The sequence below is a fragment of the Octodon degus genome, unplaced genomic scaffold (genome assembly GCF_000260255.1).
Source record: "Octodon degus isolate 3935 unplaced genomic scaffold, OctDeg1.0 scaffold00064, whole genome shotgun sequence".
NCBI lineage: Eukaryota > Metazoa > Chordata > Mammalia > Rodentia > Octodontidae > Octodon > Octodon degus.
In genome coordinates, this window is record NW_004524640.1 from 9400861 (window position 1) to 9410013 (window position 9153).

A 9153-nucleotide genomic window follows, 5' to 3' on the forward strand; every position below is an offset into this window, starting at 1 on the left:
GGGCAGGCAGACTATTCTATGAAGGGGAGTGTGTCCACAGGCCAGTCATTCTGTCACTCTTTAATTTTTGATTCATAAAACGTTAAGATATCTCCTAAGATGCACAGACCACTACGCCTCCCTAAAATGCTTAACCTTTCATTACAATGGCAGCAAACAGAAGCCTTTATTAGACAGTATTTTGAGATCTGGCACAGAGCCAGCACTGACCAAATTGTGGCCAAAATGCAGACTTTAGAAATGTGCAAAAATGATGAGGCTGGGCTGGGGAGACAGAAGCACCTGCCTACCAAGCACAAGGTCCCAAGTTCAATCCCCAATACCAAAATAAAAAGGATAAGGCTGGAGTGCCAGCGCACCACCCACCATCTCTGGCAGGTGCCCTGGAGTCAGGGTGGGGGAGTGTTCTGGTCACAGCCCCTTCTGCCTTGGATTACCCTGTGCTCCACTAGCGTCCCAACCAAAAGAGGAGACATTAGAGGCAGCACCAGCCCGGCACAGTCCCAGCCTGGCTAGTCCTTCCAGGAGGGGACTCTGTGCCCCCCACCCTCCCACCCAGGGAGGCCACTCCTCAGTCCCAGTCACTACCCTGTCCTCCCTACCACTGCAGCAGAAGAAACCTCACCCAAGAAGCATTCAAGGGACAAACCCAGGTGTAGGGAGAAGATGTTGTCCCAGGAGATCCCCCTCACAGGACATGGGTCCCTCCCTTTATGAAGGGCCTTCCTGTCCAGAAAGCCATCACCGTGCACCCTGACAAGGAGCCCCCCCACCCCTCCCCAGCCACCTCTGGCTGACAGGGGAGCAGGCTGCTCCTCTCCTGCCACCCTCCTGGGCCGCACCTCCCACACCTGCTACTCAGGACAGGCTTGGTTTCCTGCTCTGTCCTCTGTCCCAGCAGCTCATCTGCCACCCCCACCAGTCACCCCACTGACCCTTCACCCCCAACACTCTCCCGCTGACCCTTCCCAGTCCCCTACCCTAGGCTGGACATGGTAGCACACGCCTGTCGTCCCAGCACTCTGGGACAAGGAGGCAGGAGGATTGCAGGTTTGAGCCCTGCTTAGAGAAGTCCCAAAGTAAAAAATACAAAAGGGCTGAGGATACAGCTTCGTACAAAGGCCTTGGGTCTTTGGATCGAACCACAGCAACCTTAGCCTGACTGCTTTGTTGAAGCAGCCAGTTAAAGAACTGAGCTAAGGGGCAGGCCCCCTGCCTTGGGTCTTTGGACCCAGAGCCCCCTACCCCACCTCCCAAAAAAGATTTTAACATATTTTCATAATATCATCATCTTACTTCCCAGCGGTTAATCTGTTTTTTTTGTTTTGTTTTGTTTTATTGTTTTGTTTTGTTTTGTTTTGGTGGAACTGGGGATTGAACTCAGGCCCTTGAGCTTGCCAGGGAAGCGCTTATCCTACTGAGCTACCTCCCCTGCCCTATAAGGTAGTTGTTTTTTTTTTTTTTTTTTTTTTTTCCCAGCGGTTAATCTGTTCACACAGTCTAAACTCAAAACACACGAAGTGCTCATCATAGGACTGCCTTCCGGCCACCTCTCAGCCACCCAGGCCCTCCACTGCTCACTCCTCTGGGATCCTACCAGGCTCCTCCACCCCCCAAAAGCATTCTCCCTTTCCTCTCTCACCCCCATGGGTTCTCACGTTACTGGCTCCCACTAAGCTATGCCCCTTGAAGTTTGTTCCTTGTTCATGAATTAAGCGCTTCCTCTCCCTGAGTGTCATTGTCCAGGAGCCCCTACCCCACGCTCTGGTGCAGGGCTCCGGGAGATGCCTTTCCAACCTGAAGTGGCCAGGTGACACAAAGGACCCTCTACAGGGGCTGCACCCTGTCATCCTCCCACCGGCAACAGATTAGAAAGCTCACTTCTCAACACTGGCAGCCAAGTAGCATTTTAGGCAATGCTCCTTTTGACCCTCCCAAAGGCAAAACACGGGACTGTGAGACGTCTTATTTGCATTTCTTTCTTGCAAGTGCGTGTCTTTTTCCGCAGGGGAAAAGCCTTGTATAGCGTTTCCTTTTTCCTGAACTGTGTCTTTGTTCCCTTTGCCCGTTTTATTTGAGGTTGGGCTTTTCCGCTGATTTCCATATTATGGAAATTAGTTCTCTGTCCCCAAGTTACTAGCTTGCTTTCCCAAGCCTGACGGTACAGAGTGCACTGGCGTTTAAGGGATCGTGGAAGGAGCCCCACGGATGTGCTGACGCTCGTGTAGCCTAATCAGTCTTGGTGGCTTCTGATTTTTCGTGCTTTGCATGGTTCTGTGCGGCGGATTGACAACCAGTGGTCAACTTGTACCTGCGTAGCTCTGACTGTGGGAGGCCCAGCGGAGGGTTGTTGCTGGCAGCACCAGAGGCAGAATAGGAGAGGAAACAGTTTACAAGCTGGAGGGAGCTGCTGGTTGCTTTTCCTGGAAGAGTTTGTCGTGCTGGCTTTCCTGAGAAACTCCGGCTGTTCTTATCAGAGGAGCTTGGATCCTCTCAGTGCAGAGGATGACTGTGGTACCTTCCCGGGAGCTGTGGTGCTTCCCTTGAGCGTCGCTTCCTGGCTTCGGTGGCCAGCCCTCAGCCTGCCAGCGCAGGTCCTCCACCCCACTGGCACAGACTTTCTAGCTTCTACTGCTGACCTTTGGACCTTCTCAGTGCAAATCTATGAGACAGGCCTGTGGGCCGCATTGTGGTGGGCTCCAGACCTCCAGGTAGACTTGTGGGAGGCATTGTCATGGGCTCTAGGTCTTCAGCTGGACTCATGCGGGACATTACAATGGGATCCAGGCCCTCGGCTGGTTCTTTGGTCTTTAATGTGTGGACAGACAGATTTCCTGCACTCTTTGTATATGACTTTGGGTGATGATTATGAAACAGTCCTATAAATTATGTGTCCCATATTGTCCCCCTTGTGAACACTGACTACAACAGTGGGAAAAAACAAAACAAAACAAAACAAAACTCTTAGAAATGCTGCAACTGGGGCTGGAGAGATGGCTCAGTGGTCTAAAGCACCTACTTAGAACAAGCTTAGCAAAGCACAGGGACAGGGACCACGGTTCAATCCCCCAGCACCACATGCCAGCCAGCCCCGCCCCCTGGAGGGCTGGCTGAGCTGGCCACACACACACACACACACACACACACACACACACACTAAATAAATGTAAAAATTTAAAAAAAAAGAAAGAAAGAAATGCTGCAACCATTCTGAAATCGAATTTTAAAAGCATTCTCTTGGGCCATGTGCAGCAGCTATTATCCCAGTTACCTGGGAGGCTGAAGCAGGAGGATTCCAAGTACAAGACCAGTTTAGACAATTTCACAAGACCCTGTCTCAGAATAAAAACCTAAAACATAAAGAAGCTGGTTCCATCCCCAACACTGAAAAAAAATTGGGTGGTTTCTTCTTGGGAGTTTTATGGTTTCACTTTTCCCACTTAATTATTTGGTACGTTTCGTATGGCCCAATGAGCGGGTGCCATCCTCCCTCATGAGCTGTGAGAAGTGCTCAAAATAGACAGTGAATGTTTCAATTTTAAATTTTCATTACATTAAAAAACATTGCCATTAACCTCCCCTAAAAATCCTGCTTCCTCACTTTTTGGGCACACATCTCCCATCACCCGTCGCTCTCTGGAGCACTCTGGGAGTTCTCTTTCATGAGTCTCTTTAGTTGTGGTATGTTGGCTGCCTCAGTGTCCTGAACTGATGCAAGACATTTTCCTTTCACGGTCATTCTGACACCAGGGAAGAGCCAGAGGTCCTCCAGTGGCAGATCTGGTGAAACAGGTGGACACGGCCATCCCGGCCTGTGTGTATGAGGCTGCCCTTCCTTTGACTCATGCCTGGCTGCCGAGTTGAGCTACTTTTTTACGCAATTTATAAATGTGTCTTTTTCTATGATACTTTTTTGTGTGTGTGTGGAACTAGGGATTGAACGCAGGCTGTTGCGCTTGCCAGGGAAGCGCTTATTCCACTGAGCCATTTCCCCGGCCCCTTATGATACATTTTGAAGGCTAGATTTTTCGGCCACAGCCAGAATGTCTTTCCCACAGCAGTGAGCTCCCTTGTCCCGCTAAACCAGTGTGTGATTAAAGCTACTGCAAGATGCGCCTGCGTCCTCCGCATTCCACACTCTCACAGCCCCAGCATCCGGGAACACGCAGGGCCCGTGGCTTCTCAATGAGCCACATCTTCCCACGCTGTTCTTGGGAACTCAGTCTTTGTCCCTGGGCCTAAGGATGGATTAGCGCCAGACAGAGGGGCCATGAGGGTCTGAAGGTGCCGGCTGCCCCCTGCCCCTGTGATACCCACGCTCGTGGTTCCTCCCGGGTCCCTGTCGCGCTGCACTGCCTCTTGCTTCCCTCTGCCACCTTCCCGCCAGACCCCTGCATGGCCCTGAAGTGACAAGGGGCTTGGGTGGCACGAGGCCTCAGGAAAGCAGCAGGGCTGGATGGAAGGCAGGGTGGACCGCCACAAGGCCCAGGGAGGCTTTGGAGATATTGTGGGAGAGGAGAACCTGCAGGATTTGGATCCTGAGGCGCCCTCTGGTGTTGTCTGAGGAATAAGCCATGGTGGGACAAGGGCCGAAGCCAAGCCAGATGAGGTGTCCAGCGACAGGTAGTGAAGATTTGGGTGGTGCTGTGCTTTACACGCAAATGTCTCCCAAAGCCTCATGCTTTCATAGGTGGGGCTTTGGGAAGAAGATTGGATCACGGGAATGCAATACTCATCAGTGAATTAGCCCACGGATGAGTTTGCAGCTAAATGTGACTTGGGCGGTGAAGCCTGGTAGGAAGAGCTGGCCACGAGGGGCGTGGCCCTCAAAGGTCCTCCTCCCTCCTCCCCACTTGATTGTTCTGCTTCCTGCCACCCTGCCATGAGCTGCTTCTCCTCTGCCCTGCCCCTCCGCCACGCCACCCTACCTTGGAGCCAGCAGACTATGAACTGAAACCTCTACAGACTGTGAGGCAAAATAAACCTCTCCTTTCAATTGTGGGTGTCAGGTATTGTGCCTCAGGATGAGAGAGTAACTAAGACAGATGGGGAGATGATGTTGACGCGTAAAGTGGTGGGAGGAAGGATGTGTTTTGTAGAGTCTGCAAGATTTGCTGCTGGAGCCCAAAAGGATACCAGGTTCCTTTGAGCAAGTTGGCAGCGGGTGGAAACGGCGCTTACCTAGGAAGGGGACTGGGAGAGGAGATGACTTAAGATCTCAGGGTAGACATTTTGGCTGAGAAGCCTGTTGGGTGCACGGGTCCGGACCAGGGGAAGGGTCCAGGCGAGAGACATCAGCGTGGACTTGTCTGAATGTAGATGGTGTTTGCTATGGGCTGAGTGTTTGTCCCACCGCCACTCCTACAGTGTTCAAGAGTTAAAACTTAATCCCCAGCACATTTAGAGGCATGACCTCTGGGAGATCACAAGGGTGGAGCCTGCAGGAATGGGATTAGTGGCCTTTCAAAAGAGGCACCAGAGAGCCAGGTAGTCCCTTCTGCTGTGTGAGAACAGTAAGAAAGTGCCATCGGGGACCAGGAAGCAGCCCCTGCCAGACACTGCATCTGCCAGCGTCAGGATCTTGGGCTCTTAGCTCCCAACACTGTGATAAATGAGCTTTTGTTGTTTATAACCACCTAGTGGATGGTATTTTATTATAGCCTAGACAAATGATGACAGCATTGATTGATTGATGAGTGGATTGGTTGATTGGTTGGTTGATTTGAAATAGTATAACATTTGGAATTTAATTTGTCATTCCCCCCTGCTTAAGACCTGATTGACAAATAAAACTTGTATGTATTTATAGAGCATACTGTGATATTTTGATATGTGTTTATTTTGTGAAATGATTAAATCAAGCAAATTCACACATTTAATGTGTGTGTGTGATATGAGAACACTTAAGATCTGTGCTTTTTAGCACTTTCGAAATGCACAATACTTTTTTAGCACTGTCGCCGTGTCATGCAGGCGATCTCCAGAACTGACCCACCCTAAAGGAACTTTGCATCCTGTGGCCAACATTCCTTGCCCCGCTTTTCCTGGCAAGGACCAACCTTCTTTTTAGGAACCCAATACATTTTAGATTCCACACATAACTGAGACCCTGCAGCGCTTTCTGCGCCATCCACACCGTCCCGAGTGCCAGCTCATCCTCCCTTGCTAAACTGCATAGCATTTCACGGTGACGTGGACCACGCTTTCTCCATCCGTCCGTCAGCTGATAGACGTGCAGGCTGGTGCTGTGGCTCGCCTACTGTCAGTAGTACTGCCGTGGACCTGGGTGTGCACAGGTGCCATGGGACGCACAGATGTCCTTTCCTCTGGGCGCATACCCAGCGGGGGAATGGTTGGATCCTATGGGAGTTCTATTTTTAATTGTGTGAGGCACCTCCACACTGTTTGCCACGATGACTGGATTACTTTATACCCCCACCCACAGGGGACAACGGTTCACTTTTCTCCACATCTTCAATGTCTGTTATCCTTCATCTTTTTGATGCCAGACATGATGAAGTGCTAGCTCAGTGTGGTTTAATTTGCATTTCCCTGATGATTTATGAGGCAGAGCATGTTTGTCATTTGTACACCTTTGGAGAAATGTCTATTGAATCTTTTTGCTCATTTTATAATCAGGTTTTTTTTTAAATACTGAATTAAGTCCCTTATGTATTCTGTATGTTAACCCCTTATCGGATATATGGTTTGCAACATTTTCTATCCCGGGGCTATCTCCCCACCTATCTGGTTGCTTCCTTTGCTGAAGAAAAGCTTTGTTACTTTTATTCAATCCCATTTGCTTTGGTTGACTGTGCTTTTAGGATCATATCCAAAAAATCGTAACTCAGACCGATGCCCAAAAGCTTTTCCCCTCACTCCTTGCAGTACTTTTGTGGTTTCAAATCTTATATTTAAGCCTTTAATCCACTTGCAGCTCATTGTGGGTGAGATGAGTGTCCGACTTCACTCTTCTCTAAGTGGATTCCTGGTCTTCCCAACACCGGTTATTGAAGGCCGCCCTTTCCCCGGCGTGTCTGTGCCCCTTTGTGGAGAACAGCTTGGCTGCGACGTGCAGGTTTGTTTCTCAGCTCCCTGTGCGTCTGATCTTAAACCAGCAGCACGCTGCTTTGATCACAGTAGCTCTGCGGAATATGCTGATGAGCTCAGGTACTGTGAAGTCTCCAGCTTTGTTCTTGCGGCTCTGGGTCATTTTGGTTCTTCACAGTCTTTCATAGTCGTATCAACTTTAGGATATTGTTTCTGTGACTCGCAAAAATGCTGTTGGACTTTTGACACCGGTTGCACTGACTCTGGAGATGGGTTTGGGGAGTATAGACATTTTCACAGTATTAATTCTGCTACTCCATGAACACAGACTTTCTATTTATTTGTGTCTTCTTTGAATATTCTCATGACTCCGGAAACTCGGTGTTTAAAGCAGTGGGAGGTTGCTGCAATGGCCAGGTAAGTGCGCCCCACAGTGTCCCGGAAGGCCCCATGTTACCTGGTAGCTGCCCCCAGGGTGGTGCGACTGGGAAGTTAGTGGTGGAACCTTTAGAGAGAGGTGCCTTGTGGGAGGTCACAAACAGGTAAGGCCATGAGCCAAGGAGGACTTGGGATCCTGACTTACTGAGCTGCAGACAGCAGTTGGAGACAGGGCACGGGGCTAAGTTCAAGCCCTGTGCTCAGCCAGCCCCTCACTGACCCCCAGAGGATAAGCCCTCACCTGCCACCCAAGCCCTGCACACCCTCAAACCACCAACCTCTCCAGAGAAGGCCTTGGCTTCCACTTCCCAGCAGACCCTTCCATGGAGGCCCCTGAGCGCCCCCAGCCTCCTTCCTCTCCTACGCAAGGCTCTGGAGTTGGGCTGTGTGTCCACTTGGGGTTGCACCAAGTGGCTTGTCTCCCCTTCTCTAGAAGGCTGTTCTGCCCCTTCCCCAGCATCTTCACCTTTTCCAGCTAACTCTTATGTGAGTCTCTCCCACTATGCTAATCCTGACTACTCTACCTCATACCGAAAGGCATCATGGCAGGAGAGATTACAGGGCCATACAGGAAGCCAGAGCAAATGGAATGGCCAGATTCGCTCTTTTATAACAACTTTATCAGGAGAATTAACTCAGGGTTCCCTGAGAACTACTTCACCTCACCCCAGGAAGCACCCCAACGACCTCCCCAGGCCTGACCTTGCAAAGGCCCCACCTTCTTAACATCACTGCCCTGAGGCCACACCTCCAACATGGCTTCATCTTAGGTGGGAACAGTCCACAGCTCTCCCTCTCAGTCCCATCTTGCCTCCGTCGCCCCCTCTCCTTTCCCAGCCCACTGGCCCTCGCTGGACACGAGGTATTTAAAGAGACAGAAAGGTAAAACGAGGTCATGAGGAAGGGCTGTAATCCAGTCTGACTCCTGTCCCTCTCGAGGAGAGGAGGACACAGGTGCTGAGGAGGAAGACACAGGGAGAAGACAGCCATCTATGAACCAGGAGAAGAAACATCCCTGCTGGCACTTGGATCAGCCTCTGGAGCTGTGATAAAAGAAGCTTCAGTTGTTTGAACCCCTCCTTCATCTTGGCAGCCCAGGAAAGAGGAATGCAGGGCTAGGAGGGCTCCAAAACTGTCCCTCAACACCACTCCATCCATCACATCCTGGTCACTACACCCAAACGGTGACCTGATCATCTGTAGCAGTTGATACATTGTGTCAATTTGGCTGGATGACTCCATGGCAGGTGGGGGTCCCGCCCTGGGGCACAATTGGTTCCACCCTAGGACTCAACAGGCCCGCCCTGGGGCATGGATTGGTTCCACCCTAGGACTCAACAGGCCCGCCCTGGGGCATGGATTGGTTCCCTAGAGGGGACTAGGGCAGTCCTGGGCTGCGATTGGTTCCACCCTAGGGCACAATGGGCCTGCCCCAGAGTGACTCAGCACAGATCATATAAAGGGGCTGAGGAAGGAGTCAATGTTCCACTTCCTCAGAGGAACTTCAGTCTTCCCATTTAGCTTGGACTTCATCGCCTGGCTTGTAGCGCAGACGCTTCGGCCTCCAGCTTGGATCCTTCGCCTTCCATCACAGACTTTTCAGCATCTATCGCAGCCTCTTCAGTCTTCCATCATGGACCCATTAGCTGATGGATAGAGACTTGC